At 47.1% G+C, this 26333-nt stretch overlaps 1 pseudogene; it reads right to left on the bottom strand.

Moving 5' to 3' along the window:
- Window positions 1-3239: 3239 nt before the first annotated feature.
- The window catches only part of LOC141573118 (mitotic spindle assembly checkpoint protein MAD2A-like), a 34512-nt pseudogene continuing 11418 nt past the window's right edge, over window positions 3240-26333 (bottom strand).

Genomic DNA, 26333 nt, shown 5'->3' with positions numbered 1-26333 from the left:
TACAATGGTTCTGGTCCACTGTTACATTCCTGATACAGGCTCAGATCCTAAAAGAAGGACAGGGGATTTGTTTATTTGTCTTTAACAACCACGACAGGGAAAAGGAGAAAAGAAAGGAACAATGACACTGTAGATGAGGCCAGAGGCAGGCCACATTTTTGGCTGCAGTTAATAGACAGACCAAGGCCAGGGCCACCTCAGGGCCACCCAGGCAGCCCCAGAAAGGAAAAGGAGCCTGCTTTGGACGTGGAAGCCCAGGCCACTGGGGTAAGGCGTGCTAGAATCCTGCAAAGCAGCCATGCCCACTGTGCAAACTGAAGGGCACTGGAGGAGGGATCGTCCCCTGTTCTGAAGGGAGCAGGGACCAACTCCTTCCCTGCAAATGGCTGTAATTGACTGAGGAACCTAAAGAAGTGGCTCCCAAGAAGAAACAGCTCATGCTCATCACAGAGGAGGAAATGCGGGTGACCCTTGACGTGGCAGGTAAGCCTGTTAATTCCCTGGTTGATATGGGAGCCATTTACTCTGTCTTGACTGCTCACTCTAGACCCATTTCTTCCTCTAAAATCTGCTTGGTTATAAAGATAAAAACAGCCCCTAGACTTGGGCTCATTTTACTCAGCCTGTTCCTTACCAATGGTCTATACCTGAGAGAAAATATAAAATGAACGAATCAGACTTAAAAAGGGCTCTGGAAGTTTTCTGAGCAGACCTCTAGGCCTGCCCGTTGCTTTAGATTGTGACCTCAATTCTTTTATGTCCTGTGTTAACTTGGGAGAGGTTCAGCAGACGCTTAGGAAATATTGGGGACCAGTACCTCCCCCAGGCCAACCCCTCTACATATTGTAGCCCCAGAAAGCCAGGAGGCCAAATACCACTGAAAGCCTGGAAGGGGAGGAGTCTCTAACAGATCAGTTAGCTCAGAAATGAAAGGGACCCTTTGCAGTTGTCCCAAGCCCCACAGCTGTTGTTGAGCTTCAGGGAGTCAGTGGCTGGGTCCACTTCCCTTGAATCAAACCTGTTTCATTTCAGTCTCCACAGGACGCCCCCAGAAGGAAGACGGTCACTCCTGTCCTGTGAGCCGGCTGAAGACCTTCAGCTCCTCTTCAAACAGACAGGTTTGTGTCGTCTGAAACACAGCAGTTTCATCTCCAGATGGCCATCTGCCAGGCACGGCCATCATCCCTCCTGAGGATGACAAGCCAGGCCAGTAGCCACGTAATAACCAGAGGACCTTTCCTCTGTAGTCCCCTCCCCGCTAGAACTGAACAGCAGAGAACTCTCTGTTAGCCGGAGGCAAGGACTACGCCCTCTCAGCAGGAAGTAGCAAGAGACCTTGTCACCCGTATCCCTGGATTTAAAAATTGTCTTTATAATATAGTTATTTGTTTCTAATCTAACCTTACTGATTTTATATAAATAAAATGAACATAAGATGGGGAAATTTAAACCCGGGCCCGGTTGGAACCACCATGAAATAGGCCTCGCCTCTCCCTGCTCTAGAGCTTAACAATTGACCGATCCCCCCTCCCTGCGGTTTGGGCTTGAAATGTCCTGCCCCAATTCCTGAGCTTAGGATGCCCGGTTCCCTGCTTTACATAATTACCCTGAAACTTGTGTCCCTGTACTTACTGATCACAATCTTTTATGGCCTAGCATTCCTTCCAGGTTACTCTCATCACTGCCCCTGGTTGGTGACCACATTGGAGAACAACATCGCAAGAAGGAAGGCTCCATGCAGACCCCTGGAACTATCAGGTGGCCTCTGGAAGAACGCAGAGGTTTCCCCTTAAATATCCCAGGCTGGTCTGAGAATGTTACGGCAGTTTTTGGAGGTGTTAACCGGCTGCCTTCTCAGACCACCGGTGCTCTGATAATAAACACTTATTCTATGACCCAGCTCCTAGTAGGTCTAATGGCTGAGCAGTGCAGGCAGCACGAGCCCGGAACTCGTTTGGCCTCCCTGTGGTCTTTCCATACCCAACCTTTCAGCTCTCAGACCTGGGTTCCTTTTGGTCTGGTCCTCCTGGGCTGCCTCTTTTACAAGCAAAATAAACCTTTGGTTTGCACCCCTCTGCTCCCAGATGTGGTGACTTACAGAGGCTGCCTAGGCGCACTGTTAATTCAAAAGCGGCCCTGGGGATGCTCGGGAGCCAAGAGGGGAGGGTGGCCTAAGGCAGCATAGGTAAGAGACAGGTAGGAAGGCAGTTAATTCAGGTGTGCCAAGCCCTGTGCTTGGTTTCACCTCCAGGACTCCACATCCCAGCGGGCAACTCCCAGGGCACAGATGACTGCACCTGGGGCACAGCCCTGGGTCTGACACCTTGGCTCAGAAGCCTTTGGAAAGAAGAGCTTATCCTGACCTCCACTCAGCTGTTATTCCCAAGATGCACAGGAGATGGCAGCAGAGAACTTTTCCCGGTGACCTGCACAGGGTGTTAATTCCAAAATGCACACCAGATGGCAGCAGAGAGCATTTCCCTGCCCACTAGCCTTAAAATGAGAATCCAGGCCCCTGGGACTACATTCTCTTTGAGATAAATCTGTTTTAGGCCCTCACAGGTCCCATCTCACCTACTACTCCTATTTTCCAATTGAGGCAGAGACAATTATTATCTCCCTTTCACAGGTATTTAAAATGAAGACTGATTCTAACGCAGTTCTGAGTCCGAACCGAGGTTGAAATTACCAGCGTGGGCCAGAATAGCTTGCACACACACACAGGGTCCTGGACAAACAGAGTGATCCAAATAGTCCTTATAGCATTGGGTGCAATCTTGGTTATTCTATTCTGGAAAATCTGCAGATAACCTTAATAACCTAATCTAGTGAGCTGAGCTAACCAGCCACCCCTAGAGAAAGATATTTTTAAGAGTGCCCTATTACCAGAATTTAAGCAGTAGAAATATTAGTTTTGTAAGTGTAACTGATATAAATTACAACCCAATTGGAGATTTTTTCAGTATGGTTACTATACAAATGAAATAAATGGCAAAAGGACATGATAGCAATATTTTGTTATTTATGTATCACCAGATATTTTAGGACATGAACAAAGATTCTGAGTGTTCAGACTTCTTTTGTTGTGTTTCATATTTAAATAACTCCCTACCTGTATTCCGAGTCAAGCTACTTGACAAACAGGTATGATCTGAGAAGGCATTTAGCTTTATACCAAAAGTTTTTCTAACTACAGTTACCACCTTCAAGGAATTGACATTACGAGACAAATAATATGCTGGGTCCCTTTTTTGAACACTGCAAAAAATTGTGTCAACAGCACTGGAAGTCAAACTGATACCCCCAAAAAAGGGAAAAATCATTCATGGTCCAGGAAAGTATGTTAAGTTCTCCCCTGCATAACAGTTAAGCAATAAAATATGTAAACTACAGTTGACGTGGTTTCAGGAGAAGCACATTTGAGGATTACGTTATTGTTCTCTTCTCATCTACAGTCATTAGCAGGGATTCTGTGGGCCACCATGCTATTTACTCTGTGGATTGTGGTAGTGAGGCAGGAAGACAGACTTGCTCACAATTGGTGATCAACTGTGGTCCTGTCTCTTCCCATTTTTCAGTCACAACCTAATATTTGTATAAATCAGGAGGTCAAAGGAACAAGAAACTTCCGACAATGACAGGAATATCACTGTAGCTGTGATCTGTCTGATCACAGAAAGGATTTCATCTTGGAGAGCTTTCTGAGCCTTTTCTCTGAGTGTACTGTCATCTCTGGCAGTCTTGTCACAGTATCAAATTACCGTCTTTCAAGGACCCTTTCAATATGTGAGAGGACTGCCACTACTTTCTTAACTGAACTCTTGTATAATCCAACTTTTAGTTGTCCCACGTTATTTAGGTATTTCATGAGCTCTGAGTTAAAGTCAAAGTGAGCCCACATTTCTGCACTAGAGTCAAGTTTTCAAGTGGATACAGGCCACGCTGATATAACATGTTGTTGATGTCAAATAAGAACTCAGCCACGATTTCAGTGCTCGGGCAGGGTGGTGCCTCACTCCCGGGAGACAAGCAGGACCATTGCCAGATCCACAGACGGGCGAGCCCACTCACAGGGTGATGGCAGGGCTAACGGCAGCTCCCCGTCATCTAAGTCCAGTGATCTTTTTTCCAAACATAAACTATTTTAATTGTGTATCTCTTACATACAGTACAAGTAAAGATTTAAAATCCATTGGTTTTTTTGTTGTTGTTCAAGGGTCAAAATCCATTGATTTTTGATAAAGGGCAGACAACATTAAATTGTGTAAAGAAGGGTATTTCCCACAAATGTGCTACACAGCTGGCCATACACATGAAGAGAAATGAAACTGGACTCTAACCTCACACCACATACAAAAATTAACTGGAAATAGATGAAGGGCTTAAATATAGGAGGTAAAAGTATAAATTCTCGAAAAAACATGGAGATACATTTCTGTGACCTTCGATTAGCAATGTTTTCTTAGACTTGATAACACATACAAGCAGCAGCAACAAATAGGTAAATTGGACATCCTCCAAATTAAAAACATGTGTGTATCAAAAGGAGCGATCCAGAAAGTGGAGGCAGCAAATCAAATGGAAAAATATTATATACCTGACAAGAGTCTGTTATCCGAGTAAAGAATTTTTAAAACTCATGAACAAAAAGACAACTAAAATTTGTAAATGACCTGAATAGAACCTTCTCCACATTAGACACACACATGGTCAACAGGCACACGAAGATGTCCCACATCCTCGGTCCTGATGCAAATGCAAATTAAAGCCACAGTGTGATCCCCCTTCACATGCACCAGAATGGCCATAATGGAGAAAACTAACACAAATGGCAGCACCAATGTCGAGAAATTAGAACCCTTAAACATTCCTTCTGAAAATGTAAAATGGTGTGGCCTTGGGGTACTACAGTTTGGCATGTCCTCCCCATAAAAGATTCCCACGTGTTTCAACAAATCCACTTACAGAAATAGACCCCCCCAAAAAAAATTTAAGAGCTGTTCAAACAAAAACTGATAAACTGATACATAAATCCACAGCTGCACTGTTCACAGTAGCAGAGGCCTAAACAATCCGAATGACCATCTTAATCAGCAGTGAAAAGTAAGCAATTGTGCAGCAATACCAGGATTCTTGACATGGATGCAATTATGAACATATTTAATAATTTCTAGAAATAATATTCCCCATAGCACATACAAAAATTTTAATGTGGCAGAAGACGTCTTTACTAATACACCAATATATTTAGTTCATCTACAATAAATAGCAAAAATTGATAAATCTATCTTCAGTACTGTTTAATTATTTTCTATTTGGAAATAGTCTAGACATTCAATACATATCCATCATTAATTTAGATAACAAAACTTCAAAGATTCAACTTACCAAAGACTGGTAAAAAACCTTTTCAATGTATATATACAATATAATTATTGCTAAAAAGTTTACCTAAATATCTTTTATTGTCATTGTATCTATTTTATATATTAGTTAAAAATGAGATTTCAAAATCACTTATTACCGAAGCTGTTTTCTTGACACATTTTGTAACACAGATGACAAACTTATTTTTATAAACCCACTTAAATATATACATATTTTACGTTAATAACTTTCAAAGACATGACTATGTGATAAAACCAAACTAAAACCAGCTTTAATATCAAATATTTCACCAGATCATTTGATCCTGAAAAGCCTATGGGTTACTTTGTATTCTGTTTAATTTATATAAGCATTTAATGTATTCTACCCGATCAGATACTACAAACTAGTAACACCATCCAGAGCTACAAAACATCTTACCACAAACACAAACTGGTTTCACACTGACATTACAAATTAACAGAATTAGTAATAACTGTAGAGAACGCACGAGATGGTTTACCAAGAAAACAGCTGGTTGTCACGAGAGCTCTATAACACAATTAAATGTAGACGTTATTCCCATTCCGGGATACATCGTCTGTACAAGGACAGTGAGGTCTAAATAGTGAGACACACCAACCAGCCTCCTTACAGCTCAGGCCAGGAAGCCAGAGGCCCCTCCACACAAAGTGCAGAGGATGCAGCCCTCCCAGAGCCAAAGGGTCACCCCCAAAGACAGAGATAGCACAGACCTTTGTCACCCAAGCGGTCGGGATGGTGGGGTGGACAGGGTGTCTCAAGTATCCCACAAAATGTGAGGCACCTCCAGCCTCAAACCCACTAATTTGTGGACCGGGATCTAGAAAGCTGGGGGTACAGATGCCCCTTATGGGCAGAGGCCCCTCTGGACACACTCCCCTGGGAGCTGGCACAGCCAGGCAGAGGTGCACTGGGAACCCGATCTTACCCCACTGGGCACCACGTGCAATGCAGTAAGTGCACATGGCGGATGGTGGGAACCAGAGAGGATCACCTTCCTCGGTCACAAACCCAAGCTCCCGGGACACAGCAGAAGGAAAGAAAAACCTCATGCGGTTTGTAGACAGGGACCCACACAGCAAAGTTTGTTTCCGCAGACGCCGGTCTGGAGAGAACCGCTTAACTTCACAGCCTGTGGGGCTGTCTCCAACGACAGGCTTATGGGAGGCTGTGCCCGTGTTCTGTCCCTATGGTAGTTCCTTCTTAGGACAAAGGACACGCAAGACACAGACACATGAAGAAACGAACATCTCTAGGAGAAAAGAATTAAGAAAACTCTGGAGTCTCTAGGTACAAGAAGTTGCTTCAAAAATATTTTCCTGCAAATCTTATTCAGAAAAGAAAGGATTCGCACCCCTTCTAACTTCTACCCAACTGCAGACAGAGGCCAGGAATTGTAATACATGCACACCTGGAATTCACACAAGCATGAAATTTCCAAAGACGGGAGAAATCAGGTAAATATGACATTTTAGACAAGGGTGGGAATGGGCTCTTAGATTTTAGATATACAAATGGGAGATTCACAGGTAATTCAGGAAAAGATGAACACACGTGGCCCGTCAAGTTTTGTGAGGCTCCTGCATGGAGTCTTCCTGTCTGCTGCTAAGGGTACTGGGCTCAGGTTTTCATTTGTGCTTCACAGTCTTTCAGGAGGCAGGAAAAGGGGAGCCAGGCTGGACAGGAAGGCTTGTGTTGTTAAAACTGCCCCTTTTGCAATTTCTTTTCCTTTGTTTAGCTATGTGGCCTCTGGCAATTGTGGGCTGCGTTTACATTTCTGATCTGCTTGGGAGAGGACCTGGGGGAGATGCTGAGACCCTACTTTCTATCAGACTGAAAAATACAGCTTCCATTTTTGTCAAGTTTCTGATCAGGTATTAGAATCTTTAAAACCTGTTCCAACATAGCAATTCTCATACTCTTAGATCACCATACAGTTTTTAAAAATTTGCACATCTCTTAATTTTCCCTTCTGCCTTTTTTAAACCTAATGTTGATATTAGCATTTTTAAGACCCAACAAGCTGAAGAACTAATTCAAAAGTTAAATTTCCTTGAATTCGTTTGTATTAAACGTGTGGTCTTTCTCTAGGTTCCAATAAAACAGCTGTTTGTCATGAGAGTTTTCTTAACACATTTTCAAAATTAGCAGTTTTTTCAATTCAAAGTAGCCACAGTCTGGCCACTGATTATAGGATTTTAATAGATACTCAAACCCATAAGCCTTTTTACATCTTAACCGAGGAAGCCAAAGGCTTTCTGTCCCTGTGGTATTTTCTTTTTATGACAAACGGCATAAGAGACATAGACACAGAAAAAAATGATCACTTCTAAAAGGAAAGAATCAATAAAGAAAAGCTGTGAGTCGCTACTCCCGAGAAGCTAGCTTCACAAACATGTTTCCCTGCCAATCTACTTGTAGAAGAGAGGAAAAGGACATGAGGCACTTCTACATTCTCCCAAACCCCATAAATACACCGGGAAGACTGACATGGTGAACAAAAACACTGCTTACCTCTGCGGGCAGACATCCTTGTGCTCTCAGGGGCAGCGGTTTCCAGGAGCTAGCAGTGCCCCAATAATTCTGGCAGGCTCCCAAAAACTGTGAGGGCTTAAAAAAAATTCTTTTGCTCTCATCTTATGTCTTAGCTGAGATCAGCCCCTTGTATCATCGCAGAAAGGCATTCCAGGATGTAGGAACAATACCTCATGAAAAAAGGCAAGCAGGCCAAGGATTTACTAAACGAGAGAAAATATATTCCCAAAATTCAGGAGTGCACTGGACCAGAAGGAGTGGGACTGCACCGAACAAAGAAAATTTAGGATTATGTTTGAACGAGGGCGCGAAATATTCCAGGGAGGTGATCTCTGAGTGTTTTCAGGGCGTTCCCAGGGCGTGTCTTTCTTGATGCCTCCTTCCCACCGGGAGGAGGGATTCCTTGTAGGAACTGTCACGGGGACACAAGAGGTAGAGATTTTTCCTGCTTGCAATGCTAATACTATTGTGATCCATCACAATTACCTGTAGCTGCACCTTGTCTTGGGAATTTTCCCTGCCTGGAATTCTGATAGGTTATAATCCCTCACAATTAGCTGCAGCTGAACCTTTTCTTCGGAATGATTGCATTTCTGTTTTCTTTGTTTCCCCTCACATCTTCCTTTCTTCCCCCTTTCTCCTTGTGACCTTGTGCTCTCTGCCTATGGTGATAACTTCTTCTAGCTCAACTAATCATAAAATTAATAGAATCAGATTAAGATAAAATCGAATTTTTATATATGCACATGGGGAATTCCCATACATGTAAAAATTCCAAAGGCAGCGAGGTAAGATTGGGTGCTTTGCAGGTAATTTAGGAAGACTGGCACACTCATGGAAGGTAAATTGTTAGGCCACCTAGAAAATAATGGTACACAGGGGAAGGGTGGTCAACAGGCTATACTGGGCGTCTTCCCTCCTTATGCTAAGGAGTTTACCCCAAGTTCCCCTCCTAAACCAGGTCTTCTATTTGAATCTCTTAGGCAGGAAAGAGGGAGGGTCAAAGGCTGTTTCAGAGTCTTTTGTCTGGAACCCTCGAACTCTAACCGGAACTAGAACTCGAACCCGAACTCGAACCAAACTCAAACCCGAACTCGAACTCGAACTCGAACCAAACTCGAACCAAACTCGAACTCGAACTCGAACTCGAACTCGAACCCGAACTCGAACCAAACTCGAACTCGAACTCGAACTCGAACCAAACTCGAACCCGAACTCGAACTCGAACCCGAACTCGAACCCGAACTCGAACTCGAACCAAACTCGAACTCGAACTCGAACTCGAACCAAACTCGAACCAAACTCGAACTCGAACTCGAACTCGAACCAAACTCGAACTCGAACTCGAACTCGAACCAAACTCGAACTCGAACTCGAACTCGAACCCGAACTCGAACCCGAACTCGAACCCGAACTCGAACCCGAACTCGAACTCGAACCAAACTCGAACTCGAACTCGAACCAAACTCGAACCCGAACTCGAACTCGAACTCGAACTCGAACCAAACTTGAACCCAAACTCGAACTCGAACCCGAACTCGAACTCGAACCAAACTCGAACCAAACTCGAACTCGAACTCGAACCAAACTTGAACCCAAACTCGAACCCGAACTCGAACTCGAGCCAAACTCGAACCAAACTCGAACTCGAACCCGAACTCGAACTCGAACCAAACTCGAACCCGAACTCGAACTCGAACTCGAACCAAACTTGAACCCAAACTCGAACCCGAACTCGAACTCGAACCAAACTCGAACCAAACTCGAACTCGAACCAAACTCGAACCAAACTCGAACTCGAACTCGAACCAAACTCGAACCCAAACTCAAACCCGAACTCGAACTCGAACCAAACTCGAACCAAACTCGAACTCGAACCCGAACTCGAACTCGAACCAAACTCGAACCAAACTCGAACTCAAACTCGAACCAAACTCGAACCCAAACTCGAACCCGAACTCGAACTCGAACCAAACTCGAACCAAACTCGAACTCGAACCCGAACTCGAACTCGAACCAAACTCGAACCAAACTCGAACCCAAACTCGAACCCGAACTCGAACTCGAACCAAACTCGAACCAAACTCGAACTCGAACCCGAACTCGAACCAAACTCGAACTCGAACTCGAACTCGAACCAAACTCGAACCCGAACTCGAACCCAAACTCGAACTCGAACCAAACTCGAACCCGAACTCGAACTCGAACCAACCTCGAACCAATCTCGAACTCGAACTCGAACTCGAACCAAACTCGAACCCAAACTCGAACCCGAACTTGAACTCGAACCAAACTCGAACCAAACTCGAACCCGAACTCGAACTCGAACCCGAACTCGAACTCGAACCAAACTCGAACCAAACTCGAACTCGAACTCGAACCAAACTCGAACCAAACTCGAACTCGAACTCGAACTCGAACCAAACTCGAACCCGAACTCGAACCCAAACTCGAACTCGAACCAAACTCGAACCCGAACTCGAACTCGAACCAAACTCGAACCAAACTCGAACTCGAACCCGAACTCGAACTCGAACCAAACTCGAACTCGAACTCGAACCAAACTCGAACCCGAACTCGAACCCAAACTCGAACTCGAACCCGAACTCGAACTCGAACCAAACTCGAACCGAACTCGAACTCGAACTCGAACTCGAACCAAACTCGAACCCGAACTCGAACCCAAACTCGAACTCGAACCCGAACTCGAACTCGAACCAAACTCGAACCGAACTCGAACTCGAACTCGAACTCGAACCCGAACCCGAACTCGAACTCGAACTCGAACTCGAACCAAACTCGAACCAAACTCGAACTCGAACTCGAACTCGAACCCGAACTCGAACCCGAACTCGAACCCGAACTCGAACCCGAACTCGAACTCGAACTCGAACTCGAACCAAACTCGAACCCGAACTCGAACTCGAACTCGAACTCGAACCAAACTCGAACCCAAACTCGAACCCGAACTCGAACTCGAACCAAACTCGAACCAAACTCGAACTCGAACCCGAACTCGAACTCGAACCAAACTCGAACCAAACTCGAACTCGAACTCGAACCAAACTTGAACCCAAACTCGAACCCGAACTCGAACTCGAACCAAACTCGAACCAAACTCGAACTCGAACCCGAACTCGAACTCGAACCAAACTCGAACCAAACTCGAACTCGAACTCGAACCAAACTTGAACCCAAACTCGAACCCGAACTCGAACTCGAACCAAACTCGTACCAAACTCGAACTCGAACCAAACTCGAACCAAACTCGAACTCGAACTCGAACCAAACTCGAACCCAAACTCGAACCCGAACTCGAACTCGAACCAAACTCGAACCAAACTCGAACTCGAACCCGAACTCGAACTCGAACCAAACTCGAACCAAACTCGAACTCAAAATCGAACCAAACTCGAACCCAAACTCGAACCCGAACTCGAACTCGAACCAAACTCGAACCAAACTCGAACTCGAACCCGAACTCGAACTCGAACCAAACTCGAACCAAACTCGAACCAAACTCGAACCCAAACTCGAACCCGAACTCGAACTCGAACCAAACTCGAACCAAACTCGAACTCGAACCCGAACTCGAACCAAACTCAAACTCGAACTCGAACTCGAACCAAACTCGAACCCGAACTCGAACTCAAACTCGAACTCGAACCAAACTCGAACCCGAACTCGAACTCGAACCAAACTCGAACCAAACTCGAACTCGAACTCGAACTCGAACCAAACTCGAACCCAAACTCGAACCCGAACTCGAACTCGAACCAAACTCGAACCAAACTCGAACCCGAACTCGAACTCGAACCCGAACTCGAACTCGAAGCAAACTCGAACCAAACTCGAACTCGAACTCGAACCAAACTCGAACCAAACTCGAACTCGAACTCGAACTCGAACCAAACTCGAACCCGAACTCGAACCCAAACTCGAACTCGAACCAAACTCGAACCCGAACTCGAACTCGAACCAAACTCGAACCAAACTCGAACTCGAACCCGAACTCGAACTCGAACCAAACTCGAACTCGAACTCGAACTCGAACCAAACTCGAACCCGAACTCGAACCCAAACTCGAACTCGAACCCGAACTCGAACTCGAACCAAACTCGAACCGAACTCGAACTCGATCTCGAACTCGAACCAAACTTGAACCCGAACTCGAACCCAAACTCGAACTCGAACCCGAACTCGAACTCGAACCAAACTCGAACCGAACTCGAACTCGAACTCGAACTCGAACTCGAACCCGAACTCGAACGCGAACTCGAACGCGAACTCGAACTCGAACTCGAACCCGAACTCGACCTCGACCTCGAACCCGAACTCGAACCCGAACTCGAACCCGAACTCAAACTCGAACTCGAACCCGAACTCGAACTCAAACTCGAACCCGAACTCGAACCCGAACTCTAATCCGAACTCGAACCCGAACTCGAACGCGAACCTGAACTCGAACTCGAACCCGAACCCGAACTCGAACCCGAACCCGAACCCAAACCCGAACTCGAACCCGAACTCGAACTCGGACCCGAACTCAAACTCGAACTTCGAACAAGGCAGCATAGGTAAGAGCCAGGTGAGAAGGTAGTTAATTCAGGTGTGCCAAGCCATGCGCCGGGTTTCACCTCCAGGACCCCACATTCCAGCGGGCAGCTTCCAGGGCACAGCCCTGGGTGTGACACATTGGCTCAGAAGCCTTTGGAAAGAAGAGCTTATCTTGACCTCCACTCAGGTGTTACTCCCAAAATGCACACGAGATGGCAGCAGAGAATAACTTTTCATGGTCACCTGCAACCAGGTGTTATTCCCCATATGCACACGAGATGGCAGCAGAGAATAACTTTTCATGGTTACCTGCAACCAGGTGTTATTCCCCATATGTACACGAGATGGCAGCAGAGAGTAACTTTTCATGATCACCTGCAACCCAGTGTTATTCCCCATATGCACACGAGATGGCAGCAGAGAGCATTTCCCTGCCCACCAGCCTTAAAATGAGAATCCAGGCCCCTGGGACTACATTCTCTTTGACATAAATCCTGTTACAGGCCCTTCACAGGCCTCAGCTCACCTACTGGTCCCATTTTACAGAAAAGGCAGAAACAATATCTCCATGCGCAGGTAATTAAACGGGAGAGTGATTCTAACACAGTTCTGAGTCCAAAACCGGGACCAAAATGGGCCCACATGGGCCAGTAGAGCTTGCATACATGGGTTCCTGGTCAATATTATCTATGTATTATCAGATACTTTAAAACATAAGCAAAGAGTCTGAGTATTCAGACTTATTTTGTGGTGTTTCATATTTCAATCACTCCCTACCTGTATTCTCAGTTGAAGTACCTGACCAAAAGGTGTGATGTGAGAAAGCATTTAGCTTTATACCAAAAGTTTCTAGTTTTATACAAAAAGTTTTTCAGGGTGAGGCCAGGAAGCCAGAGGCCCCTATATACGGAGTGCAGAGAATGCAGATGGTAAACAAAGACAATGAGAGAAAGCACAGACCTTCGTCACACAGGCAGTAGGGATGGTGGGATGGACAGGGTGTCTCAGTTCTCCCACAAAATGTGAGGCACCTCCAGCCCCAAACCCACTAAATCGTGGTCCCCAGCAGATGCTACTGGACCGGGATCTGTCCAGCACTAACGGGTAAGGAAGGCTGGGAGACAGATGCCCTTATGGGCAGAGGCCCCTCAGGACACACTCCCCTGGGAGCTGGCACAGCCAGGCAGAGGCGCACTGGGAACCCCAGCTTCTCCCACTGGCCACCAGGCTCAGTGGAGTAAGTGCACCTGGCCGATGGTGGGGACCAGAGAGGATTAGCTTCCTGGGTCACAAAGCCAAGCTCCCGGGACTCAGAACAAGAAGGAAAGAAAAACTTATAAGAGATTTTTAGAGAGGGACCCACAGCAAAGTCTGGAGAGAACCGCTTAACTCCCCAGCCTGTGGGGCCAGCTCCAACGACAGGCTTACAGGAGCCTGTGCCTGTGTTTTGTCCCTATGGTAGTTCCTTCTTAGGGCAAAAGACACGCAAGACACAGACACAGGAAACAAAGAACATCTCTGGGAGGAAAGAATAAAGAAAACCCTAGAGTCTCTAGGTGCAAGAAGTTGCTGCACAGATATTTTTTCTGCCGATCTAAATTCAGAAAAGAGACAGAAGCCTCGCACCCCTTCTAACTTCTGCCCAACTGCTGACAGAGACCAGGAATTGTAATACATGAGCACCTAGAATTCACACAAAAAATTAATTTCCAAAGACAGAGGAGAAATCAGGTAAATATGACATTTTAGACAAGGGTGGCAGTTGGCTCTTAGGCTTTAGATGTAAAAATGGGAGATTTACAGGTAATTCAGGAAAAGCTGAACATACGTGGCAGGTAAAGTTTTGTGAGGCTCCTGCATGGAGTCTTCCTGTCTTCTGCTAAGGGAATTGTGCTCAGGGTTTTATTTGTGCTTCACAGTCTTTAAGGAGACAGGAAAAGGGGAGCCAGGCTGGACGAGGGAGGCTTGTATTGTTACAACTGCCCCTTTTGAAGTTTTTATTTTATTTACCTCAGTGGGCCTGGGGCAGTTGTGGGCTGTGTTTCCATTTCAGATCTACTCAGCAGAGGGCCCGGGGCAGATGCTGAGACTTTCTCATTTCTATCAGACTGAAAAAATCAGCTTCCATTTTTGTCAAGTTTCTGATTGGTTATTAAATCCTTTAAAGCCGGTTTCAACATACCGGTTCTCAAAATCTTAAATCTCCATAAAGATTTTTAACATTTGCACATCTCTTGATTTTCCCTTCTGCATTTTTAAAATCTAATGTCGATATTAGCATTTATTAAGACACAAGAAGCTGAAGAACTAATTCAAAAGCTTCAGAATACTTAAATTTCCTTGTATCTGTTTGTATTAAACATGTGGTCTTTCTCTAGGTTCCAAAAAAACAGCTTTGTTATGAGAGTTCTCTAACACATTTTCCGATATAGAAGTTTTTCCAATTCAAAGGATTCATACTCTGGCCACTGACGGTAGGATTTTAATAGCTACTCAAACCAAAAAGCCACAGCTTAACCAAGGAAGCCAAAGGCTTTCTGTCACTGTGATATTTCCTTGTCAGGACAAACGACACAAGAGACATAGAGACACAAAAAATGACCATCTCTGGGAGAGAAGTTTCAATAAAGAAGACCTGTGAGGCGCTGCTCCCGAGAAGCTAGATTCACATTTTCCTGCAAGTGCACATGTAGAGGAGGGGAAAAGGACACACCGCACTTCTAAATTCTCTCAAGCCCTTCAGAAATACACCAGAAAGGCTCACAGGGTGAACAAAAACACCGCTTACCTCTGCCGGCAGACGTCCTTGCCACCTGCAGCGGTTGCCAGGAACCAGCAGTGCCCCGGCCAGTAATTCTCCTCGCAGGCTCCCCCAATACTGTGGGGGCTTACCTATTATTTCTTTTGCTCTAACCTAGTAAGTGCGTTATTGGAGAGCAGGTCAGAGTCATCACAGGAAGGCATTCCAGGATGTAGGAACAACGCCTCATGAACACAGGCAAGCAGGCCGAGGATTTATTTTTACAAAGAAACTATATTTTCAAAATTCAGGAGTGCACAGGCTCAGGAGGAGAGCGACTGTGCTGAAACAGAAAATTTTGGATTATATTTGAATGAGGGTGCGAAACAATCAGGAGTGGAGTCACAGGTTAGCCCAGGGCATTTCCAGGGCGTTCCCAGGGTGGGTCTCTGCTGACCACTCCCTCCCCTCAGGAACTGGGACAGGGATTTCCTTGTGGGAACTGTCCTGAGGACACAGGGGTGGAGATTTTTCCCAGCCTGCAATGCTAATAGTGTTACAACCCATTACAATTAGCTGTAGCTGTAGCATTTGTGAGGAGTGATCTCATCTCTTTTCTTTGTTTCACCTCACATCTTCCTTCCTTTCCTCCCCTCTCTCCCTGAGGCACTGTTCTCTCTGCCTATAAGAACAACTTCTTCTAGCTGAGCTAATCATCAAATTAAGAATCAGATTAACAAGGTAAAATCAAATTTTAACCTACACGCATGGGGAATTCACACATGCCGGTCGTCTAAAAGTACAACAGCCGCAATTATATACAGTTCATAATACTTGACAGGAATAAATGATCAGGTTCATGGTTAATGTATTGATTTCAACTTTATCCTTATTTTTATGCTAGTTGGGCCTTTATGCACCTTACTTTAGTAAACGTGTACTTGTTTGAAAGGTCCTATAAATTGAATGAATGCCCACTAATGTGAGATATAAGTCATCCCACTCAGCAAGGTAGTTTTTTCACGGGATATTGTACAGAAATCTTTTTCATTGCACTGTAGTTACAGGAATATCAGATGTAATGACACGTACAACCTAAACAAGACAGGATAACTGAGAATGTACATGTTGTAAAAATACACATATTTCCAAAGTTGGCCATGTGGACAGATAGGTGTCGTGGCGTGGAATTTACAAAAGGTGAAAGCATTCACAGACTCCACAAAGGAAGTTTTTATGACAGTTAGGGCAGAGAGAGAATGGCCAGGGCAGTGTCCAACAATGAGGGCTGCCTCTGGTAGGAGGGAGAGAAACACGGGTGGGGAGGGGGAGTCGCCGGGGCAGAGTCCAGTGTCTGAGGGTGGACAGCTGCACCTAACTTCAGCTTAGCTTTTTCTTATGTAGGAAAGGAGGAGTGGGTCAGGCAGGTTTGAGGGCTGACATCCTTCCTGGGGTCTGGTCTGTTTGACGACGATGTTATGTCCGGACTCCAAACTCGGACTTAGCCTTAGTGGCCTGGGACTCAAATGCATCACCAGTGAAAAACTGCAAGAAGTTGTAAATTGGATTCCAGTGTCCGGGTGTCTGAGGATTAAGAAATTACTCTTTCCCAGGTTAGGATGTTAGTTAACGAGGTATGCGGTATGCGTTTACTTGAGAAAGGGAACAAACAGTTAATCATTGAGGGGAGAAACAAAGAGAAAACAGCTGAGTATCAGGATGGATCAGTAACTAGGTTTAATCACAGGTGGCTAGATAGCGACCTGTGCTGTGACTCACACTGCACAGTAGCTAGGTCTACCTGTGGTATTGATTCCCTGAGTCTCACCCTTACAACAGAGGCATGCAGTGGGAGGAATGCATGATGGGATGTTTGCAGACCCAGGCCCCATATGCAGTAACACTGCCTCGTCCTTTCGTTATAGTAAATAAGTTCCAGTCACTGCTGCCAGTATCCCACACACAACTCAGTGCACAGGGGGCAAACAGGACCCAATGCGTGTGCATTGTAAAATGCTCTGTGGTCTTTCTGTGACTCCCATGGAAACTGTCACTGATGAACCCCATGCAGGGAGCAGGGAGCATGGGTCGTTTATTCTTTTTGGACTTGGAAAGTGTTAAACTTTTAATGTTAATATCTGTGAGCACAAAGTCTGCTTTTCCTATGTTTTCTTGGCAACTGATGTGTACTTAGTGTGGGCATTGAAATGGTGGTTTCACCTCAGTGATAACTGAGATACTCTTAAGAAAGGGGAAAGTTTTTCATAACATTTTAGTTACACACTTAACATAAAACGTGGCTCATCTACAGCTTTAAGTCAAAAGGTAGAGAAGGGGCATCTGAATTTTAATGCTTTTAGTTTCAGGATTCTGCAGTTTTGACCGCTGTCCTACAGCATAAAACTGACACAACCGCTTGTGTATTTCACAGAGCAGACACCAGTGTGAGCTCTCAGCTCACAGAATATCCGGACCAGAAGAAACGTCACTCTTTTTCTCTGGGCCTTTGGAGAACCTAGACCAAAATGACAACTCATTCAAGGTTCCTGCTGAGCAGTGGGGTTTTTCGGTTGCTGTCTAGAGAACAGCACTGTAAGAACTTCCAGACACTGTAACATACGGGGTTACACCAGCAGCAGCCTCGTTCATCTAACATCTACTCTGTCTCTTGATGGCATCCTTTTCTCTTCCTAAGCATTTGATCTCATCGTGTTCTTCATAGTAATAGTTCATGTTCAGGGATGTTAAATGTTTAAGGGTTCAGGGGTTTACAGCTGTCGGGTTGGAGGCAGGGGGTCAGAAGTCAGGGTCAGGGTTGGAGATTAGGGTCCAGGGTCCCTGGTAGGGGGTCCTGCTCAGGCCCTGGTGTCTGGCTATGTGGGGCAATGGTCCATTTAGAGGTCTGGATCTGGGGTCCATGGTGTAGGAGCCTGACTCAGAGAAACTATGCTATCTGGCAGCACATGACCTAATTCCTGGAACAGTCAGTTTGCCCTTAAAAGGTCACGTCTCTGATAAGTAAAGCCCCTTCCTCATTCCGCTCTCTACTTCCTCATTCACTCCCCGCCCAGTTTACCCTAACCCATATAATCTTGTAGCTGCAATAAAAAATTTGAGGCTTGATCAGAACTTTGTCTTGCCTCCATTTCTTCGCGCCTCCTATTTTCTCTTTTCAGGGTGTCTCTCTTCGGTCCCTGTTGAATGCCCCGCTGGTCGGGGCACCATGGTCCAGCTCGGGTGTCGTCTCTCATCTGAACACAGGTGAGTACACATGTGAGTACTTTCTCCAAACCGGTTTCCCATGCACGTTTCCTCCGGGCCCAATTGAAGTGATCACTTCTTGTGGTACCACTTTTTCAGAGAACTAAGTGAGCACGGGGTATGCCTCTGGCATGAGAGCCAGGGCCAGCCTCGTGAGACAGAGGCCAGCCAGTCTTCATGAGAGCCAGGGTCCCGAGTCTCACGCGGGAGCTGGGGCGAGAGCCGCCGTGATGTCTCTGGCATCCTGTGCTGGCGTCTGTTGTGAGGGGAACTTGGTGTATCCTGGAGGACCTGCTGCTTCGGGGACAACAAGGGACGTCCTTCTGTGCATGCTTCACCTCAGTGTCTCCCCGGGAGGCGCGGACAAAGAGGGGAGGTAGGGAGAACCTTCCTGTGCGCGAACTCTGCTGACCTGTGGGGGAGGGGAGGTTTGTCGGCCACAAGAGGACCCCGCAGAGGAAGGACATAGTGGGGGAAATCGCTGGTTTTTCTCTGTGGTGTCAGACAGTGTTCAGTGCTGTTGTTTTGCGAACAGCTGTCCAATGTTCCCAGCGTCATTTATGTGGGTTCAACTTTAAGCTCCGTTGTGTTCTATTGATCTATGTGTTTGGTTTTATGCCAATACCATCCTGCTTTGGTCGCTATAGACTTTTGGGGTCGAGTGATGTGGAAAACCGAAATTAAGAAGCCCACTATGTCTTCCACGTCCCAGGTCACGTACCCAAGGCACAGTGGCTACTAATATATTCTCCCTCGTTGCCTCTAGTTAACAAGGGCGATTAGCTTCACCCCCTTGGGTGAACTGGGTCTGTGTAGGTCTTGGATGCATTCTGTTTCTCTGGTGTGGCCCTGACATGGTTGTTTCAAGTAGTTTACTTTCCAGTAATTTCAAAAGTCTGGAAAACTTTCAGTAGCACTATGGATACTCTTTCTCTGCACTCAGATTCTGCAGCTGTCATCGCTTTCCGACATTTCGCACACAGTTCTCCAGTGAGTTTCATCCAAAGCAGGTGTGCTTTCCCCGGGAATCACCACATGACCCACAAGTGTGGAAATGATTATGGCTTCCACATTACAATCCAATCCATGGCCCCACTTCGACTTTCACCACCCGTCCCAACTGTGTGAAAATGTCTCTTTCCATTCTGATGTGACTCTATTTTCCTGGAACTGTTACTGAGGCTTTCCCTGATTTTCATAAATTTGTATTTAAACTTCAGAAATGAATCCTATCTTGGATGCCTTTCATGCCCAGCTTCTTTCACTTAAGATGTTTTCATTGTCCATCTGTGTTCTCACAGGTAGCAGTACTTCACTTATTTTTCATTGTAATTATATGCAGCCCAACATTTACTGTTTAAATCATTTGAAGTATAAATTTCTATGGCATTAACTGCATTTACATCGTTGTTCAAATACCACCAGCATCATCCACCTTCAGAATTTCATTTTCCTCAATTAAAACTGTATCCATAAAGCAATAACTCCACATTCCCATTTCCACACAAACCCTGGCAACCACATTCTACTTTCTGTCTTTGAATTAGATTTTGGTACATAGCTTATATGAGTGGAATCAAATGTTTGTCCTTCTGTAGCTGTCTTTTCTCACTTAGCAGAATGACTTCCACATTCAGCCATGTGGTAACACACGCCAGAATTTCCTTAGATATTAAGGCTGAATAATAGTCCCCTCGCATATAGCACATTTTGTCCATCCGTTCATCTATAAACACTTGGGTGGCTGCCACCTTTCGGCTAGTGTGAATCCACTACGAATACGGGTGTACACATAATCTGTTTGCGTCCCTAATTTCAAATCTTTTGGGTATATACCCTGAAGTGGAATTGCTGGATTATACATTAATTCTATCTGTAAGTTTTGAGGAACTGCCCTACCATTTTCCACAGTGGCTGTACCATTTAATTTATTCCTTTATCTGGCAAAATAATATTGCAGTTTATGGATTTATCACATTGTCTTTCTCCTTTCATTGATGCACATTTGAATTGTTTCTACCTTTGGGCTATTGTGAAGATGCTGCTATGGATATTTGTGTACAAGTTTCCGTTTGAATACCTATTTTCAGTTCCTTGGAATATGTATCTGGGAGTACTTGTTGAGCCATGTGGTAATATTTTCTTCCTTTTTGAAGAAATGCTGAACTGTTATATAGATAGGCTGCATCATTTGACATTTCCACAAGCGATGTTTAAGCGTTCCGGTTTCTCTACATTGTTGCCGAGGTTTGTTATTTTTATTTATTTATTTTTTATTATAGCCTTTCTAGTGTGTGTGAAGGATTATTGCGTTGTGATGCCTCAGAGATATTGCTGTTCAGGTCCAGACCACTGCAATACACTGAATAAAGCGAGTCACATGAACTTTTTGGTTTCCCAGTGCATTAAGTTATATTTATACTATACTGTAGTCTATTAAGTGTGTGATAGCAGTATGTCAAAAAACGCACAACCTTCATTAAAGAATACTTTATTGCTAAAAAATGTGAATTGTCACCTGAGCCTGTTGTAAAGCTGGCACAGGAGTGCCACCAACCTTCAGTTTGTAAAGACATGATGTCTGTGCAGCTCAGCAAAACGAGGTGTGCCTGTATTGGACTGTCCAGACCTTTGTGGCAGGAGGAGGTAGGGTAGGGGGACGCCTGGGGTCGCTTCAGTACCGCGGACAGCTCCCACTCCTGTGACACACACCTAAGGCTCTGTGCTCTGCAGGCGGGATCCCCTTAGAGATCACGTCTGGGTTCAGATGCCGAGCTCTTCATTCCAGCTCCATGCCAGGGGCCCATCTGTGTGTGCTGAAAACACCCGCAGGTCATGGATGTGAGGCCAGCCCGGGGTCGATCACCACGTGGCAAGAGATGTGACACGAGCCATGGGAAAAGAGTTTATAAGAGGGTCTCGGCTATAAGCCATCAGGCTTTGAGTAGCTGCTCCATAGCTATGGCTCATTTTCTGAAAGTTTATTTGTGGGGGCAGCCTTCAATGTCAGCTCAGATTTTCAAAGATGCCTAATTTGATTTGATGTCATCTAATGTAATATGATCAGGTCTAATTTGATCTTATGAACGCCAATGAGGCTGAATTAGCCAACATCATGCCCTATTTCCGCTATGAACAACTGTTGCCCGTGAGGAGACACCGTTAGGTCAGATAGGACCGTGTTAGAAGGCCTGGTTGCCAGTGTCACCCCCTCACAAACTGTGAGGAGCTGGTGTGTAGATTTCAAGGTCTGCCTGTAGCCTCGCTCCTGGGAGGGTGACAAGGGCACCAGCTGAGTCGTGGCTGCCAAGCACATGGACAAGAGACCCGGGAAGTCCCTGGTGCCACCGGGGCTGTAGGCTGCATGTCCGTTTTCTGTGTTCCAGCCATCCTGCGGCAGAACTTTTCAGAACAGAGTGCAGAAGAGAACAGGTAGAAATGAACCCGTGCCTGGTGGGTGCACCGGTGTGCAAAGCTGTGCCCACACTCTGGTGGTCTGGACGTGGTCTGGCTCCTTAGGCTTCCTGGCTGTCTGGCTGAGTTGCATGGGTGTCACCTGGTCATGGACACATACCTGAGCGCCTGGCTGTGCCTAACTCATGTTAGCCAAAATGTTTGACTTCAGGGATGCCGCAACCCTACGCACAAGGTGACATTTAATCTCCCAAGGTCGGTGCCTATGAGGGGCAGGTCCTCTCTGGGCCTGGAATATCTTGTGTCTGAGTCAGAGGGAGGAGAATGCCTGTTTGCTGGAGCCAGACGCCTCCATAATTACACGTTCCCTGAGAGGCAGGCAGGAGGGCTCTCTTCCACGTCTGGAACGTGTATACTTTCAGAATGAAAACAGCCCAACAACCGACCCTCTGTTTAGAAAAGAGAAACAAAATCAGGAGAAGGAATTTGATATCTACTAAGATGGCGTCTTCCTCCTGAACACTCCTGAGCGTGTTTTTAGGAATGTTACTGTTATTTGGAATAGCTTTACAGACTGAGTATCCAGCAGCATGGCACTGACCACAGAAATAATGGAACACCCTGTAACCTTTGCAAGCCACGTGTCAGCACCCAAACATGGTTATGTGATGTTTACTGACATGAGAATGAAAATCCACTGAGCACTTTCCTGTCAGTATACGATACTTCGGTGGAAAGTTTTCACGGCACTAAAAATGCTCTGTTCTCCTGCGTTCACCCCTCCCCCTCCCACCCTGCAACCCCAGATCTTGTACTGTCCACGCAGTTTTGCCTTTTCCAGAACGTCACGTACTTGGATTCACACAGTATGTAGCCTTCTCAGATGGGCTTCTTTCACTTAGTAATATGCATTTAAGTTTCCTCTGTGTCTTTTCACTGAATTTCTCTTTATCACTTATAATAGTCCATCGTCTAGCTGGACCAGTTTGCTTATCCATCACCCATTGAAAACATCTCAGTAGTGTCCAAGTTTTGGCAGTTACGAAAAAAGCTGCTGTAAACATCCGTGAGCAGGTTTTGTGTGAACATGTGTTTTCAGCTCCTTTGGGCAAATTATTATTGAGCCCGACTGCTGGGTCGTATGATAAGAGTGTTTCAGTTTTGGAGAAATCGCCAGACTGTCACCCAAAGTGGCTGTGCCATTTGTGTCCCCACCAGCAGTGACTGAGAGTCCCTGCTGACACACGTCCTGCCAGCACTTGGTGACGTCAGTATGCTGGGGTGTGGCTGGGCTGGCGGGCGTGTAGAGGTGTCATTTCAGTTTGCATCTCCCTGGTGACGTGACGTGGGGCACCTTCTCACGTGCTTACTGCCATCTGTGTGTGTTCTTTCGTCTCTTCAGGTCTTTGCTCATTTGCTTATGGGTATACTGTCTGTCTCGACTGGAGTGCAAGCTCCTGAGGGCAGGGGTTTGTCCTCGGGCCACTGTGTCCCCAGGGCCTAGAACAGTGTCTGGCTTAGAGTAGGTGCTCATAGACAACCAGGAGACAAACGAATGAGCTCAGCAGTGCACAGCAGCCGTGTGGCTCTGCTGGGGGTCACCCAGCTCTGCAGCTACGTGTCCACTCACCTGAAGGATGTCGAGATCCACCGACACCACGTGTTCAATCCCAGAGGAAAGTTCTGGAAGTCAGAATTAGGCCCTGGCTAGGACTCAGAACGGGACATCTCTCAGTTGCTTTGTCTGTCCTTGGTGAGACCGTGCACAGCTTGGCACTGGGTAAATGCCTGCTAGATGAACAAACAATTGGGAGAGCCCTGGATTATCTCTGCTGGGGGCGGGGGGGAAGCCCCACTCCCCAGGGATGGATGCCTCTGCCTCATAGTGGCCTCAGGGACACTTCGTGACCTCACTTTACTTGCTTCCTGTCTCACTTCCCTGCTCTCTCCTTCCTGCTTCCTGATGTCACCTCTCAAATGATTACTGCACAAAAACCCTTGAGTCCATATCTGTTTTTAGGGTAATTGAAAATAAGCATCACCCCTTAACATAAATTTGGGGAAACTGAGTCCTGCCCAAGACCACAGAGAGCATCAGCCGGACCCTTGGCTTTTCCAGGACGGCCCAACTCTGGAGCTCAGCCTTGGGCCACAGCCCACAAGCCTCTGTGTGACATGTGAGGCGTGGGGACAGATAGGGTGAGCCAGGCCTGGCACACGGCTGCACGGAGAAGCCCAGTGAAGCTGAAGCATGGCTCTTCCGTGAGGATCAGTGCCGGGTGCCATTCCGTGTTTCCTGGTCTTCCCAGCCCAGACACAGGCCGGCCCAGGGAGCCTGCAACCAACCAGGGCCGGCCAGGCCCTGAGATGCTACTGGGGGTCAGGCCAGGTACCTGCCCCCAGACCATGCTGCTGGGAGAAGCCAGACATGTGGAGAGTCACGTACACTCTGGGAAAGGCCACAGGGGCTTACCAGGCATTTTCTCCTTTTTAAAATATTGTTCCTCCCTCCCTTCTCTGGAGGTGTGTGAAGTGGTGAAGTAGGGTTTTCTCTCCATAAGAGCTGCTGGTGAGAGCTGCCTACTAGGTCTTGGCAAAGCAGCAACATAGTTTGTGGCAGTGAGTTGTGTTTTGAGCACCTCCAGAAAGGTACCTGTTCTGTGAGAGTGACCCGGCCAGGACACGTAAGCCCTCAGCTGTCCACAAGGGGGCAGTCTTGGCTTCCCAGTCTCCTCCGGCAGCTGGAGACACTGTGCCTGCTTGTCTCCCCGGCACAGTGAGGGGAGGGCCTGCTGTGCAGGGGCAGGGCCTGCGAGCTGGTCAGGACAGGGCAGACGGACACTGTGTGTCTGTCCCGGTGAGGTGACACAGCTGCAGCACAGCAAGCGGTGCCTTCCTTGCCCCTCTGTCTCCGCCGACCCCCACGGTCCCTGATGGAGAGTCTGAGGCCTGCTTGGACCCTGTCTCCTGGGGGCAGTGAGCAGGGGAGCCCGGGGTCATCCCTGCTGGGGTCTGAAACAGGCAGTTTCCCAGGGTTCCGATAGTGAGGGCCTTGGCCTTAGATGGCCCACATTAAAGCATGCCGGTGACTTTTCGTGCCTGTGTGACCCACGTGCACTCGCGTGTTTCTGAGGTCACAAGTGCAGAGCCGGCCCAGCTCCCGCAGTGTGTGCTGCAGCCCCTGAGGGGCAGGTCTGGGCCCCGGGCTCCTCGGGGCTCCAAGCCAGGCGTGCTGATGCTCCCCGTGTGAAAAGCAGCAGATGGAGCCCCTTTAAAATGCAGCCAGGGGGACGCCTGGCAGGTCTGACACCTGGTGCCTTTGGGTGTTAAAACAGGACAAAGTGACCTTTGGATGGGGCCTGGGCAGCCTCGTGTCCCATGGAATGTTCGGCCATAAAGAGGAAGGAAATCCTGCCATTCACTGCAAGGTGGACGGACCCAGCGGTGCTGCTGGGCTCCGTGGCGTAAGTCAGACAGAGAAGGGCAGATGCTGCATGGCGTCGCTTACGTGTGTCATCTTAAAACACTCGAATTCATAGAGGCAGAGAGATGGTGGCTGGGGGCGGGCTGAGGCCTTGTTGCATGAAGGCTACAACGTCGCAGTCTTGTGGGCCCAGAAGCCTCGCAGCTGATATGCAGCGTCCTGACTGCAGTGAACGGCTCTGCTGTGTCCTGGGAAGTGCCTCAGAGTGAATGTCAGGTGTTCTCATCACAGAAAATGGTGTCAGCGTGTGAGGAGGTGATGTGTCGCTTAGCGGGACTGTCTTCTCCTCTCACGTGTGTGCATCCACCCTCGTGTGCACCCTAAACACATACAGCTTTCACTGAAAAGTGTGTAAAGTCCAGTCCCAGGGGAGCTGGTGGAACGCACAGACTCTCGGCCAAGTCCTGGAGACCGCGACTTGACGGGCAGTTTAAAGCTACCTTCCCAGAGTCTTCCTATGACAACTCTGTGCGTGAAGAATCCAGACCCTCGTTAAGTCTGGCTGTTCAGGAGAGCTGGCCGAGGTGCCTAACTTTTCAACAAGAAAAGTGCCCGCAGCCATGCGAGGGGCAGGGCTCATTCTGCGTTTCCGTCACACACGGCACCCATCCAGCTCCCTGCTGCCTGGTCGGGCAGTCGGCCTGTCCCTCAGGTGACTAGCTAAATGCCCCGGGATGGCTCCTTTGTGGCTCGTCATGTGTAGCAGGGCAGAACTTCCAAGTGCCAGCTCCCCGATCGCAGAGTGTCAAGCCTGTCCCAAAGTTGGGCAGAGACGTGGCAGTCTCCCTGGCAGGAAGGGGCAACAAGCAGGGTCTTGGGCGACAGCTATAGAAAGCCTCTTGCTTCCTGACTCCTTGGGGTCAGGGCTGGGCTGCAGCCACACTGGCCACTGTGTAAATACACTCATGAGAAGGTCTGTCTCAAGAGTGGGAG

This window comes from Rhinolophus sinicus, chromosome 5 (assembly GCF_057876585.1).
Source record: "Rhinolophus sinicus isolate RSI-liver-muscle chromosome 5, RSI-T2T, whole genome shotgun sequence".
NCBI lineage: Eukaryota > Metazoa > Chordata > Mammalia > Chiroptera > Rhinolophidae > Rhinolophus > Rhinolophus sinicus.
This window is presented reverse-complemented; position numbering and strand designations above follow the sequence as displayed.